The sequence below is a fragment of the Acomys minous genome (genome assembly GCF_964271855.1).
Source record: "Acomys minous genome assembly, chromosome: 1".
Classification (NCBI taxonomy): domain Eukaryota; kingdom Metazoa; phylum Chordata; class Mammalia; order Rodentia; family Muridae; genus Acomys; species Acomys minous.
In genome coordinates, this window is record NC_140483.1 from 98,964,165 (window position 1) to 98,980,943 (window position 16,779).

At 37.3% G+C, this 16,779-nt stretch overlaps 1 protein-coding gene across 1 annotated transcript in view; it reads right to left on the reverse strand.

The window, feature by feature from the left end:
• PKIA (cAMP-dependent protein kinase inhibitor alpha) overlaps positions 1-16,779 on the reverse strand; it is a 70,386-nt gene that overhangs the window by 16,254 nt on the left and 37,353 nt on the right. The gene's annotated exons all lie outside the window — the stretch shown is intronic.

Below are 16,779 nucleotides of genomic sequence, written 5' to 3' on the forward strand. Positions count from 1 at the left end.
AGAGGAGGGATGAAAGAGGGAGGGAGGAATTGGAAGGGAGAAGACCTGAGACAGGGTTACAGTTGAATAAAATGTATATATAGAAGTGTTTCATGAGACTCCTTGTTTTAGCCATGAAATACTGACAAGAAGTGCACTCCAAGACTGAGATGCAATAAAATTAATACTTTCTTACTGATTTAAGGAAGGCTGTCACTTAAAAAAATAATAACTGAAAGTATGTGGTAATGACAGCACATGGGCTCCTAAGAAAGTTTTGTGTCAATAGTTTGATTAGCTCAAAGTCGCCAGTAGGTTTCCGACCTTACCTTGTCACCAGGAGTATAAATATCAGCCTAGTTTGAATATATTCTATACTGCTTTAAATAAAATAAATATGTAAGTTGGTTGATTATATCACTATTTAATTGCTTCATAATTATTTTTTTCAAGACTTAAATTCCTTACTCCCTCATAATGTTTAGTCAGTGGTTAAAATAAGAGAATATAGCCTACAACTGTTAGCAAAACCAGGGCCCTATCTATTTTTACAACTATTTTCACTCTATTTAGGTATCCAGTGACTTCAAAGGTACTCATAAATACTTTTGCTCACTTAATACTTCTCCTTTTGCCATTATTCCTAATGATATTTTTGTGTTTATTTTCTATTCCTTGAACATATCTTTGTTTGTTGTTTTGTTTTTTAAAATATATTTTATTAATTTATTCATATTACATCTCAATTGTGATCCCATCCCTTGTATCCTCCCATTCCTCCCTCCCTCCCATCTTCCCCCTTACTCCCCTCCCCTATGACTGTGACTGAGGGGGACTTCCTCCCCCTGTATATGTTCATAGGGTATAAAGTCTCTTCTTGATAGCCTGTTGTCCTTCCTCTGAGTGACACCAGGCCTCCCCAACCAGGCGACCTGGTCAAACATGGGGCACCAGAGTTCATGTGAAAGTCAGTCCCCACTCTTCACTCAACTGTGGAGAATGTCCTGTCCCTTGGCTAGATCTGGGTAAGGGTTCAAAGTTTACTGCACGTATTGTCCTTGGCTGGTGCCATAGTTTGAGCAGGACCCCTGGGCCTAGATCTGCCCATCATAATGTTCTTCTTGTAGATTTCTAGGACCCTCTGGATCCTTCTATTTTCCCATTCTCCCTTGCTTCTCTCACCTAGAGTCCCATTAGGAACTCTTCCCCTCTGTCCTGCTTTCTGGTAAGTGAAGACTTTCATGGGACATGCCCCTTGGGCTAGTGTCCAGATATAAGTGACTATATACTATTTGACTCTTTCTGCTTTTGGGTTAACTTACTCGTTATGATCATTTCTAGTTCAATCCATTTGTACACAAATTTCGGGAATCCCTTGTTTTTAATAGCTGAGTAGTATTCCATAGTGTAAATGTACCACAGTTTCTTTATCCATTCTTCTACTGGCTATTATGAATAAGGCTGTTCTGAACATGGTTGAGCACATGTTCTTGTGTTGAAGGAGAGGAACGCTCCTTCATTGCTGGTGGGAACGCAAACTTGTACAACCACTTTGGAAATCTATCTGGCGCTATCTCAGAAAACTGGGAAAAAGGCTTCCTCAAGACCCAGCTATTCCACTCCTTGGAATATACCCAGAAGATGTTTTTTTTTTTTTTAAGACAGAGTTTCTCTGTGTAGCCCTGGCTGTACTGTAACTCACTTTGTAAACCAGGCTGGCCTTGAACTAAGAGATCTACCTGCCTCTGCCTCACAAGTGCTGGGAATAAAGGCGTGCGCCACCACACCTAGTTTCTTAAACACATCTTGTTTCCTTACTCTCTATGAAAAATCTTGCCAGATATCTTCAAGGGGGAAAACCAGATAGATCATCTCATATTAATTTCTTCAGTTCCTTTTTCTTTGGAAATACACGAACAGTTATCCATGAGTTGTTCCTTTCATATGCTCCCACTTACAGCAGAATTTAAACAATAGCCTAGGCAACAAAAGCTCTGTCCAATCTCCAGCAATGCAAATTTAGTTAATCTTATTAACGGTTATCTGTTTTAAGTCAAGCTATCACTATTCATGTATGATATGATAGTATACATGAGTGACCCTAAATATTCTACCAAGGAACTCCTGCAGCTGATAAGCACCTTCAGCAAAGTGGCTGGATATGAAATCAACTAAAAAAAAAAAAATCAGTATTTCTTCTGTATACAAATGACAAATGGGCTGAGAAAAAAATTAGGGAAACTACACCCTTCACAATAGCCACAAATAATATAAAATATCTTGGTGTAACTCTAACCAAGCAAGTGAAAGACTTATGTGAAAAAAACCTTCAAGTCTCTAAGGAAAGAAACTGAAGAAGCTATCAGAAGATGGAATGATCTCCCATGTTCATGGATCAGGAGAATTAACATAGTAAAAATGGCCATCTTACCAAAAGCAATTTACAGATTTAATGCAATTCCCATCAAAAGTCCAACACAATTCTTTACAGATCTTGAAAGAGCAATTCTCAACTTCATATAAAAAACAAAAAACTCAGACTAGCTAAAACAATCCTGCACAATAAAAAGTCTTCTGGAGGAATCTCCACCACTGATTTCAAGCTGTACTAAGATTTTTATTTTTTATTAAATATTTTTGACTAATGTTGCAAATAAATATACATGCTTTGTAGGTTCGACACATCTGAAAGTGTCTCAGTTAATTAAAGGGGGACATGCCAAGGGCAAGAACATATTATAAATAAGAGTCTTTCAAGATGGACAGTTTTTGTTTCAGTTGCACCCATGGGAGAGAAGTCAGCTCAAAAGTGGCTTATTTATGCCTTCTATTGTAAAATAGAGTTGATGACTTCCAGTGACTTATTATGTACTCGGGATTTCTATATCATTTATTGAATATTCCACACTGACATATAATCCTGTGATATCACTGTTGAGATGGTTAATTAGCAGTAGAAATACTGCTGGTTTAAATATAAGTAATGTTTATTGTGCTTCATAAATGACACTAAAGCAGAGAGGTTAACTAGCTTCACTAGGATCCTACAGTCGGTGGAAATACAGACACAAGGATGAAAGCATGGCTTTACCCATTTTAAAATTATAACAGCATTCAGAGCCTGAAGCTAGTGTTGGTCTTCCTTACACATATATCTTTCTAGAATGATTCTCTTATTTCCTTCACCAGCTCTGTATTATTTTAAGAAGTGAAGATACTATTAAAATAGATACGTTCTCATTAAACTAAAGTGTTTTCTCCTAGATGCTTCAGATAAATATTTTGCTTTTGAAAATCAGGAGCCAGCAAGATGGCTCTTTGTGTCAGGGCCCTTGCCAGCAAGCCAGAAGCTTTTTCATGAGCTACACTCCTGGGGTCCATGTGGTGGAGGGAGAAAGACTATCCTAAAGCTATCCTCTGGCATCCACATGTATAAACACACATACAATAAATAAGTACATTATTAAATGTCATTTTCAAAAATAGAAAAATCAGGTTGTCACACTGACACATTTTAAAATTAATTTATTATTTACCTTTCCATTTTTAAAAGATTTATTATTTATTTATTTTATGCATATATGAACACTTTATCTACATGTATACCTGTAGGCCAGAAGAGGGCACCAGATTCCATTATAGATGGTTGTGATCCACCATGTGGTTGCTGGGAATTGAACTCAGGACCTTTGGAAGAGCAGGTGGTGCTCTTAACCACTGAGCCATCTCTCCAGCCCAACTTTTCCATTTTTAAGATCACAACAGGAGTCAAACAAAGAGAAGTTTAGCAGACAGGGCCAATGTATAATAATGAGCCTAAGAATAACAAAATAGCTGTGAAGTTTATGAATGCTAGTGATTTGGGGATATTTAAAGATTGAAAAGATATGCTCAGTACACTATTTTATATAATGATAATTTGAATGTATTAGTGACTTTATCAATATACTATTTTTATGATGAAATAACAGGTTCTTATGTTACACAATCAGTAGTGATCATTTTCCAATAATGCTTTGGGGGAATGCTTTGCTAAGTTTATTTCATTTCATATTTAGAATTACCATTTGATATTTTTTTATAAATATGTAGCCATTTCCATACTACATTGAGACATTATTTCACAAATCAGTTATTTAAATCATTATAGAATGTGACTTTTCAATCATATCATTTGATCACACATGTTAATTAGAGCCACTATGTCCTCTTTGATTTCTGTGTTCGCTTACAAACTCTTCTTACTCCAAAGCCCACATATCTGGTCTAATCATTTCGGATGCGCTTTACACTCAAGATGCCCCACAGTGAACGTGGTTTAGCCTTAAAGGAATAAAACCACAATTAACAGCAACTATAATTTCAAGAAGGATCTACAAGAAATAAATAACACCTGAGAAAATGGTTCCAAAATAATAAGCAAAGTTTGCAAAAGTGATTAGTGTTTAATGCTTTATCAAAGTGTTATTAATGAGGTTCATCTAATGGGATGTCAGCAGGTTCTCACGGAGAGTTGGCTAGGCTTAGGGTCACTATTGCTATGATGAAACACCGTGACCTACAAGAAGCTGATGAGGAAAGGACTTATTTGGCTTACACCTCCACAGCACTGTTCATCATTGAAAGAAGCCAGGGCAGAGTCAGGCAAAAGAGATTAATTTGAGGGGAATGTAACTGAAAGACAGCTAAAGACCGAAAGGACCTAGTTATGTTAGTTACTTTATGCAGATATGATGCTGATGACATTTACCTGTTTTGAATTATAACTAAGCACGTACTGATTGTGTTCAAAATGATGGTGGCGGTGGTGGTGGTGATAGAGTTTTAGTTCATTCTTGGGAAAATGCTTCAATAGAAGACTGCTCTTTATCATCTGCTGTGGACCAGACTGGGGCTGCCAGGCCTTGGGGCTGAAAGCAGAGGGCACACTGGGAAGAGGCACCTGCCACAAAGGACATGATTGGGTTTGGGGGCTCAGGGGTAAAAATCTTGGACTGTGTCTAGAGTTCTAACTGGGATAAGTTAGCAGGTGGCATTGCTTCATAAATGGACAAGGCAGAGCAGTTTTAAAAAATCTAAGAATCGTGCTGCATGACATCACAGTGCTACCTCTTTTCTGAACGAGTGGAAACTCATTAATGAAAACATCAATACTAGCTCTTCTGCTGCAAGCAAGCGCTTTTTGTGTGATAGCTGAATACTTCAATTGGAGTTGTGCTTATACATCCCAATGTGTCTGTTTTCAGCCAAAACTAACACTTGCTATGACTGTGCTTAGCATAGTTTAAATATGTGTGCAATCTCTGCCAATTATCTGCTTTGCAGATGCTGCTTTCCACACAGCTACGATCCTCATTCACTACTCAGGAATGTTATGAATTGCTTCACTCTACTATATATTCCAATATTACTAGGTTTCTACAATCCTTTTGTTAGTGACGTACTTACATTATGTTGATAGTCCTTCTTTTTCTATATAGTAGGCATTCTGAACTCTAGTACCTTATCTAAGTTGGTGGGAAAGAGAGAAAAGAGGAATTGCTAAGGAACAGCAGAATTAACTAAACTACTTTAAAATTAAGAAAATATTAAAAATAAATAAAAAATTAAAATAGTATTAATGTGGCTACATTTAGAATGTAGCCACTAGATAAGATACTGATATGTAAATCAACAGACTCTCTCTGTCTCTCTCTGTCTCTGTCTCTCTCTGTATGTGAGTGTGTCTCTCTTTATCTGTCTCTCTCTCTCTATCTCTCTCTGTGTGTATGTGTGTGTCTGTCTCTCATCTGTCTGTCTGTCTGTCTCTCATCTCTCTCTCTCTCTCTCTCTCTCTCTCTCTCTCTCTCTCTCTCTCTCCCCGTGTCTCTCTTCCTCCCTCCCTCCCTTCTTCCTACAGGCTCACGTGTACTTCAGCCAGCTATTCCGTAGCTCACAACATAGATGAGAGTATTCTGAGTGTCCCTGCCTCTACTTCTCAAGTGCTGGGATTACAGGTGTGTGCCTGGTTCAATAGGTACTTTCAAATGAGATATTTCACTAAACAAGTTACTTAAACTATAAGATTAAAATGATTATATGTTAATAACATAAGAAGATTTACATTGAAAAGATAAATAGTAATATTTACCTTGTTAAACTGACAATTGCCTGGACAGTGATGTCACAGACTATCACAATCACTTGACTATATCTATAGATAGTTTTGCAGTACTGGTGACTGAATGAACATAAGACTTTGCACATGTTAGGCGAGAAAGCTATTACAGAGCTATATGCATAGGACTTTTTTTTTTTAAAGATTTGTTTATTTATTATTATCTATACAGTGCTCTGCTTGCATGTACTCATGCAAGCCGGAAGATGGCACCATATCATATTACAGATGGTTATGAGCCACCATGTGGTTGCTGGGAATTGAACTCAGGACCTTTAGGAAGAACAGGTGGCGCTCTTAACCACTGAGCCATCTCTCCAGCCCCAGGACTTCTTGCTGGTGTTTATTTTGAGTCAGGGACTCAGTAAATTTTCTAGGCTAGACTTGAACATTCTGTATCGCATGCAGCCCTTGAATTTGCAAGTCAGCTGTCTTGGAAGATCATGCCTATACCAGCATGCTCATATGGAGGTCATGACAACTTGCAGGAATTTGAGATTCAGGGGTTGAACTCAGAATGTCAGGCGTAGAAGCAAGCCTATTATCCACTGAGCTGTCTGGAAGGGCTCAGCCTCTCTTATGGCTGCAAACACAGGCCTGCAGAATAAAACTTGCTTGATTGTGTTTATTAAACATCTTATTGACTCCAAGTACTGGAAACCTTTCATTATATGAAGATTTAGGAAATTTTAAATGCTAAGCTTTATCTTTAACAGCTAAAATCTCACTCCTCTGATAAAGTTACAATGAACTCTCATGCTAAAAAAAACAGTCTCAAAACAGAGACACCAGGCTAGATACAAAGTAAATACTAAAGTGCTCTAATTCATTACATTGCAATATAGCTTCTTTCACACATATTGTGAAGATTTTTATCTCAGCATCATAAGTTAGGAATTCCTATATATAATTTCCACAATGCTTTGTCAAAATGCATTAGCTGATAACCAGAAGGCCTGGTGTTTGTCACACCTTCTAGGCTTACATTTTCCATACAGAGTCTTGCCAGCTTTTAAAAATCAGGCCAACTTTTATATTTTCCATAGCATACAGATTCTATAAGCACATAGATTAAACACTTGCAAAGTGGCCCACAATAAAACAGTCTTCAAGTTTAGAATCATGCATGCTTTGGTCAAGCTTCCACGTAAGCGTCCAGAGGAAAGAGCTCATATTGATGACACGCAGAGATCAGCCCGGATGCCTACCACTTACCACCTTCTGACCTCACTACCAAGTCTGGCCTTGCCTGCAGAATTAGGATAATTTTGAAATGAGAGCTATACTGCTTACTGCAAAGTCAGCATGCTAGTTGGCAAACTTTGATGGCAAGTGCAGATTTGAAAACACATGCACACAAATGCACAGGCACACATGCATGAATATACTCACACACATACACAAATATACTCACACACATGCATGAATATACTCACACACATGCACGAGTATATTCACACACACACACACACAAATATACTCACACACATGTATGCATAATCCTCAGTGCTTTCAAAAGTTGTGAAGAAGTTTAACTATGACTTTTTGAGTTTAGCTTCTGTTTATCCATTTACTAATGCGCAGACAAATGGGAATAGTTAAAACGGGGCTTCCTGTTTTTGTTTTTATAAGAAAAGGGGCCATGTAGAAACTTTGAGGATAGAAATACCCACACATCCTGGCACTCTTCTCTGGTCTGGGTCAATGCCAACAACACAAATTCTTTTCAGTTTAACTTAAAACATATTGTATCATAGTGACGAACACGTAACTAGTCATTTTAAAAAACACATTACACTTCTGTTTCCTTCCCTCTCTGCTCTCCTCCAGCACGGCATCTCTGCTGCCCAGCTTACTGCCATCTACTCTGGACTCCTCTACGGCAATGTGTTTCTGCATTTAGTGTTGTAAGCAGCTCAGCCATCAAACCCCAGACAGGATTATTTATGGAAAGGAGAAGTTCTCATGTATTTTAAAGCTGCACTTCTGAAGTAATCTGTACAAGAATGAACAATTTAGAAAACTGGTGCAGCTACGGTTGGCAGACTATTTCACTCTTCGACAAGGGGCAAGAAGGATGGAGGGACCCACTTTGCTGCTGAACACTGTGGAAATGAGCGGTTCTTGCCTTCTGTTTTATGTCATGTTCAGAAGATGACAGGACACAGGCTTAAGTGACAATATTGCTTGTGCGTCATTTGATACTGGGTAAAATAATTAATTTAATCTGGCTTCAGCTCTTATGTCTCAAAAATATGGGCTCCTAGACTAAGGAAAAATTTCAAATATTTTCTAGATCTAACAGTCTCTGACCTTAGCCTCCATGTGCCCTTTATAAAGGCCATGTTTTCACAAAAGACTGCATCCTTTTCAAAGCCTTTGGAGGAAGGGTAAGTTAGATTTAGAAGGCTCATTTGGCATGCTGGGTATTCTCATGACTTACTGCTATTTATAACCAGGTGTAGGCCAGTAGGACAGCAGATTTGTTTTAACTAATAACTATCCAGTCTTCAGGGAATTAAAAGGTTGTTTGTCATATATTTTAAGTCTTGACTTAAAGAATGAATTGAAAGCAAGTGTGTGTGTGTGTGTGTGTGTGTGTGTGTGTGTGTATATTTATGTATGTGAGTGTGTATGTAGTATATGTGTATTGTGTATATGTATGCATGCAAGCCACACATATTAAATACTTGCTGATTCCTCAATATTATACATATACAGACATGTATGTCATATATGGGTACATATACACATACACACACATTAAATACTTGCTGATTTATCAATAGTTTTATGGCCTGATGCCAAACACCACTCTAAACCTCACATTTCTGTTGGGACACACAGCTTTATCACTTGACAGACATGTTCTTCAACTGTTCTGAGTTTCTGAGTATGGATTCCTTACGTTTTGTTTTCCCTCTCAGTTTTATCTCAATTAAATCCAATTTGAATGCCAATAAACATTTGTAAATTCTACAAGAATTTACTTTCATTCTTATAAGTTTTGTTGATATCATTGTAATAGAGATAACTGCACATTTCATAGATAATTGACAAATCAGAAACAAAGCCAAATGAAAATACCATTAAGGGGAAAAAACATATAAAGGCCTAATGAAAATAAAATAATGCCAGATTTTTAATGTGTTAGCAAGAGATGAGTAGGCCCATACCAGGCTTGAAGTTACTGTCAACAGTCTTTAACTGTCTTATCCCCAGAGGAGTGTTTGGCTGAAATTGGGGATTTGTTAAAGCTGCATTTAAAAAAAAAAAAAAATCAAATGAATAAAAACGTTGAACTAAAAGCAAAAAGTAACTTGTTTCCCAAACAAGGAGAGTAAGTTACCAATACCAGGCCCTGTCTATTCTAAATATTCAGCATTTGCTATGAATATACAACGAAATAAAACCAAAGCATTCAGAATGTTCCCAGGACTCACCAATACAGTGCTGTGACACAACCCTCAGACTCCATTAAGGGTGTCACTTAATTCAATAACACCGTTCACATCAAAAGGACGATCTTAGGCTGAAGATGCATGATTTAATACTTCATTCTGCAAATGCGCTTTAATCTGGAAACCTTTTTGTTTTTTTTTCCCCCCCTGGTTTTTCTTTTTTTCTTTCTTTCTTTCTTTTTTTTTTTTTTTTTTTTTTTTTTAGCCATGGTTTCTCCATGTAGCCTTGGCTGTCCTGGACTCGCTTTGTAGACCAGGCTGGCCTCGAACTCACAGCAATCTGCCAGCTTCTGCCTCCCGAGTGCTGAGACTAAAGTCATGTGTCACCATGCCTGGCTTGGATTTGTTTTTTGTTTTTGTTTGTTTGTTTGTTTGTTTGTTTTTGAGTAGCCTGATGGTGAAACTTTTCAGGATCACGGAATTCAGTGTGAGTTTGCCAATGAGTGGATTTGGATAATGTCATGGTAACAGTGCATTTTAGGAACCCACTCGTTGATCTTCACCGATGACTCTGATATCATCTGCAGCCCTTGGAACAACAGTATATTCTAGGACAATTTTATATTTATCTTTTTCTGGTTCAGCTACTTTCTAAAAAGTCATGGGTCCTTCTAGATGGAGAGATGTTTTAGAAACTAAGACTAGGACATTCTATGCCGCCATTGCTGCTGTGAAGTAGTGGCCAGCCTCTCTGTCAGAACTTCGAGATTATGGGCATGTATACATATGAAAACACCTATGTTCATTTTCATATACTTTATGCTTACTTCTTATCAATTTAGTAGTATTCATTACCATTCAACGTGATACGGTTCATTGTAGGTTGCTTTTCTTTTCATAATTTACTTCTCAGGCAGAGAGAAACACTGATCACCACCACCTCCAATATCACTCCTTAATGAATCAATAAAGATATAAGCAAATTCTTACTGCGGCCACTTTCCCTTCTATACAAACTTCTCATCCAGCCAAAGTCTCTAAGTATCTATCAAATGCTGCGTGCCATGGTGACTTCCCCATGTGATGCTTTTATCTCTCTAAAATGCCCTCACCATCTCCCCTAGATCTTCACCTAAATATTTAATACCCAACAGCTTAAAAAATACAAAATGCCATTTGGCTGCTATCTACTCTGCGAACCACTCTGCATAATTACTAGTCAAGAGTGCTCAGGATAGTATCTGGACCCACCCTAACTTTATCCTTTTCCTGTTTGCAATGTAGACTATAAATCATCTGCTGATCTTAAATATACATCACTGGTCAACTGTACCAGCCATATACATGATAAAGCTCATGTGTCTATAAACCCACATTGTTCAATGGTTTAAAAACATGATTCTACAATTTGTAACTCTTGGTTGAAATGTAAGTTCACATTCCTTTTCTAACCAAGTGATGAAATGCTAGAACTGTGAATAATGTACAAATACATTTTTAATTTCCCAAAATGTCTTAACACAAATTTCTCCACAAAATAAGACGCAAATGCTTTCTGAAATCCAGTTTGTTGGAATCATACAGATCTTCCAGGCTTCAGTCAAAACAAGTGCAAAGATCATAATATTGAGAAAAAAAAACCTTGTCAGAAAAGAAAATACTAGGTTTGAAAAGGCAGTGTCAAATGCATTTGGAAACCGAGGCTAGGAAAGCATTTAATGAGGGCATATATATCATAAAACGTTGTAAAATTCGTGTTTTACCTCTAATGAGAGGCAGATTTTTAACAATGGCGTGTCCTGTTTCCATGCTTCTTCAGATTACTGTGATCTTGCGTTGGTCACAGAGTACAAGATAAGTGTGGGGGAAAGAGGGGAAGGTGGGAGAGCCTGTAAGATAGGGCCTGTTGCCCTAGATGAGCAAGGATGGCTTGAAGTTCAATGAAGCTAGGGAGAAGTAGAAGGGGTCAGGCTAGATGATACATTTAGAAGAATCAGATGTAGGGTCTTGGGATAGTGATGTGTTAAGGATGAAGCCAAGGGTTTTGGTCTCAGCAATTGGATAAGTGACAGAGATGGGAAAAACTAGAGTGAAAGTGATAGAAAGATAGATAGATAGATAGATAGATGATAGATGATAGATAGATAGATGATAGATAGATAGATAGATAGATGATAGATAGATAGATAGATAGATGATAGATAGATGATAGATAGATAGATAGATAGATAGATAGATAGACAGACAGACAGAAAGACAGATAGAAAGAGCAAGCACGAGGATTATAAATTAGAAGTCACCTTAGACAATCAAGTACGGTCCTATTTCAAAACACTAAATCAGTGGTCCTCAACCTTCCTAAGGCTGTGACCCTTTAATGCAGTTCTTCATCTATGTTGGCCACCAACAAAATCTTATTTTGTTGCTACTTCATAACTCTAATTTTGTTGATGTCATGAACAGTAATGTAGCTGTGGTTTTTTTTTTTTGTTTTTTTTTTTGTTTGTTTGTTTTTTGATGGTGTTATGTGACACCTGTGAAAGGGTCCTTCAATCTCCAAAGGGGCCACAACCCACAGGTTGAGAACCACTACACTTAAAGAGAGGATTGAAAAAGTAAAATGTATTGTGTGTTAGTTAATATTGGCATAAGTGATGCAGAGAACAGAGACACAGTGGGAAGTTGGGGTTATGATTCTGAGATGTGGGTGAGCAGTCAAATCTGGAAGGATGAATTCAAGACCCATAGCATCTTCCTTTTCATTTAATGAGATCACAGTAAAATAAAACTCAAGAAGACTGTGTATAGATAGAAAACTGTGGCTCAGAAGTGGGCATTATAGACGTTTGCCTCTAGACTGAGGAATACTGTTTTTTTTTTTTTTACATGGGAGAGAAGGGTTTACGATCTGGGGTCCTTTTCCAGTGAAAGAGTGAGATACTATAGCAGCAGCACCTGAACTGACAAAAAGCCAGATTGAGTGCTGCCTTGGACCTCTGTCTGATGGATAAACTCCCCTGCATTAGAAATATGGCTAGTAACACTGAATTATCCCCAGCAGATGGCACAGCTGGTAAAAATACATAAATAAATAGAAGTTTAAAGGATCTAGAGGCTTATTCCAAGCCAAACTGGTCCCTGTGGACTAGACCTTTAGCAGTCCACATGAAAGGATTCGCACGCCTTTCCTAACAGTCAATCAAATGCTGTGTACATATTCTTGATAATTCTGCTAGTATCTTCTTTGATTGTGTTTCAAAATTAGACGGAGACAATGCCAAACATCTTCATTCCATTGGTAATTATCTTTTGAATGCAGTCTTTGCATTCTGTGGTGGAAATAATTCATATCAATTATAACCCCAACTGCAATCTATTCAGCATTGCTCCATATGTGCTTATCTGCTCTTTTAATTTCCTATCTTTCTGTTTACACCCAATCCATAGTCAGATAGTGCTATGGCCGCTTAGCTCCTTTGATGGCCCATTTCCTAACTACACTTGTTCTTTACACAGATGAACTACATATCTATGCATTTTTAAAAGTTCTTTTCAATAGGCCTACTAGGGAGTTGTAACAACCACCACACAGATGACCCAGCTAATGGGGAAGAAGCAGATCAGTCCTCACCCAAATCCCTTGACATCAGCCAGGGTTACATCTGCAGGGAAATGACTGACGGCAACAAGCGGAAACCCAGCAAACAGTTTAGGGATCTGTGGTCTTGATCAGTGTCCTTGGCCACAAACCGGAGATTTCCTTGGACCTGGCCCTAGCTGGGTATCAGAAATATCGTAAGTAGTTGAGGATTTGGTCCTGCGTCTGGCTGCTCAATGGCTTTATAGTCGCAATCCTTGAGAGGGTGGTGTTGCTGGGATGAGAGGCCTTATAGATAATTGAGGATGGATCCCCACCTGCTGTTTACCTGAGGACACTAGAAAAGAAGCTCCTCCTTCAGACTTCTATTTCTGTATAAAATGTTTGTGGTGTCTGGGCTTTGTTAAGGTCCATTAGTCAAAGCTAATTCCCCCTGGTCAAAGAATATGATTTTAGTTTTATCTCTGGCCCTGGGTGAGGAGTTTACATCCTAAGTTACTAAAACCAGCACATATGGTTATCTTCTCATTCTAAGGGATAATCCTGCTGAGCCTGTAGATCAGTCGGCCAGGAGCTAAACCCCAAGAAATCGTCACCATAAGACAAGTTAAGAACTAATTAGCTTTTTTTACTGCAATAAGTACTCATCCTTTGCAAGAGCACCTCTCCCAGCTCACAGGCTCTCAGAGCCTACGTCACGTAGCACTTGGACCCTGTCCACTTTTTTTCTGTTATTCAGAAAACTATACACTTTCCTTCTTTTTTCTTTTTCATCTCTTTCCCTTCCAGATACAGGTCAGAGCACAGGCATGCACACTAGGCTTTCTCTCCCATTCTTGAAGGTCTTTTCACCTCCATTGTGGCTGCTGGTTCAGGCAATGAGTCTGCATTCTTTCTTGACTCCTAGCTCTCAGATTTATGGTCATCTCTTCTTTCCTCCCTTCTGGTTAGCTGCTGAGATTTATCCATTTGCACATACACCAACACAATTAAAATAAATCTTAAAATTTACTGGACTGGTCTTGGAAAGTTTAATGACTCATAAATTTGGATTTAAAATGAATCATTTTGCACAGATTACTGTTTTGCAAACAAAGACACACGAGGCCTTGAAGAATACACAAAAAGAAAAGATTATCATATATATGTATATATATGTGCATATATATACACCACAATATCAGAAAAGATCATTTTAATATAAAAAGCTACAGTCCTAAAAGATAAACTTGGTTTTAATAGTGTTAAGAGGAGTTATTTATCTCAAGATACTTTTTTTCAACTAAAGAGTAGCCTGGGTGACGTTATCTGTACCATAGATTATTAATTTGTCTATGTTGAACACAGTAAGAAGTAAGTAAATAAAATAAAAATGCAAACGTTGGTTGAAGATATTTCTTGGGCTTTCAAACACTGGAAAACATGTTGACAATTGAGCCAGCAAGGAATTTTTCTACTCATTGGAAGTGAAATAACATTAGGTCATAATGGATTGGATTGTTGGCTACAAATTCACATATGGAAGCCGTTGCTCTAATGTGGTAATAGCCAGAGGCCTGTCCTTGAAGAGGTGCTCAGGGTAAGTGAGGTCACAGTGGAAATATGCTCATCTGCTCTGAGTGGCTTCCAATGAAGGATATTCCCACACAGAGAAAAGGATTGAGAACCACCGCAACAGCTCTCAGAGTTTATTTATTTTTTTTAATATCTAGAACTATGAAAAAAAAGTTACTTAAGATCAAAGGTTTGTGACATTTGTGGAAACAGTGCTAGCCAACTAATGCAAACTGAACTGTCACCTAGTTTGGCAAAACCTGAAGCTATAGAGAAAAAGACTACATCTAAATGTATATATGCGATATGTGTATCACATATCTGTATATGTAATATATATATGCATATACATTATATATATATACATGTGTATGAGAGGACACTGACATAAATAACTAGTATTCCACATCTTCAGCATGATCATAAACATATACTAATATCTACACAAGGAAACACAATAATATTGGTAGAAAAATTTAAGTTAAAGTGTATAAACTTTAGAAATGTAACACTGACTTTGAAACATACGTAAGATTATTTGAAATATGACAGTCATTTAACAAAACTAAAAATGATCACTTGTATAGTGTAATAATCCATGATGCATATGTCAGACTAATGGTGTTGACACGTTCATGCTAGAAGAGGTTTAGGACCGATTCGGAACTCTGTGCAAAGTTCTGAGGTCCTTATTCTATTCTTTAACTTTGGAGAAGTTTATTTTATTGTTATGTTTCAAATCATATATTTTTTCAGAATTAAATATTATAAAAGTTGTTTTTTAAAAATCTCTTGATAGGAAATATTGGCGTTGGGCTTTAAATCTGGAGATAGCAATCTTTGCTTCTAAGGACCACACAGGTCCACTTGTAAACCTCTGTTTTAAGAGCATTCAGCTATGAAATTCTTTCATATGAGGAAGTTCCTTTCATAATGAAGCATTCTACTTTTGAACATGTATCATCTTTACTTAAAGAGGCACTATACTTTTGTCCAGAAACTTTTAAAACATCAGATAAGTAATTCTGTTACCAAGACAATATGGAAAAAATGGACTGTGGGAGGTAAATTTGAAACTGTTGACAAATGTGTACAGAGCAAAACTGCAACACAGATAATGCCTGACCTAGCAATGTATGCATACTATTAGTAAGTACACTTGAGTTCCACCCACCAGCAAAGGAATAAAAAAAAAAAAAACACAACTAGGGGAATATATTTTCACATATTTTGGACGGAGTTCCAGGATGCTATTTTTAGACAGTTTGTATTTGTGGTTGTTCTTTTTAAATAACTGCAATCTATGAAATTTATATTTTTTCATTAATTAAGCAACTTTTCTTTCTCTCCTGGGACCACTAAGATAATAACAACAGCCTACAGAATTATCACTGTTGCAATACTATTGCTTTCCCACCTATCAGAGAGAATGTAAATCAGAATTTAACTCATGGTTGTGGCTTAAAATATTATTGCAGGGGTAATCCTACCCACATTTCAACCATCTTGTCCTAAGCTTAAGGTAGGTGCCATGTCTAAGTGCAAAGAATGTTATGTGACACCATTATAAAATTAATCTGAAATCAAGCAAGACAAACTATCAGCTTCTTCCATCACATCCAAGCTTTTATGTCATGGCTAATTCTACAATTAGACCTTGGCACATATTGAGTCTGGGCTTTTCTTATAACTCAGAACCCTGGGAATTCATGTATTCATTCAATGGGCTTACCTGCTTGTATTCTATGTTTCAGCTACAGTGATAGGTCCTAAGACTCCAGCAGTCAACCCATAATGCAGCTTGGGAAAGACATCTTTTCTGCCTTTTTAACTTGTGTCGTTCACTTATTAAGCCATCCACCACTCATCCTGTGTCTTTGAAGTGCTAACTAGAGGTCATGCACAATGCTAAACGTTGAGTACTTAATTACACATGAGAAAACTTAGTCCTTGATTTTGATGTCACTGGTGTTTGTGTGTCTGTTTTTGTCTCAAAAAATATGAAGGTTCTCTGCCCTAAATGTTCATTTCAAATTGCAAATAAAGAGTAAATTGTAAATGGGATTCTGACATACTTAATAAGTACACGA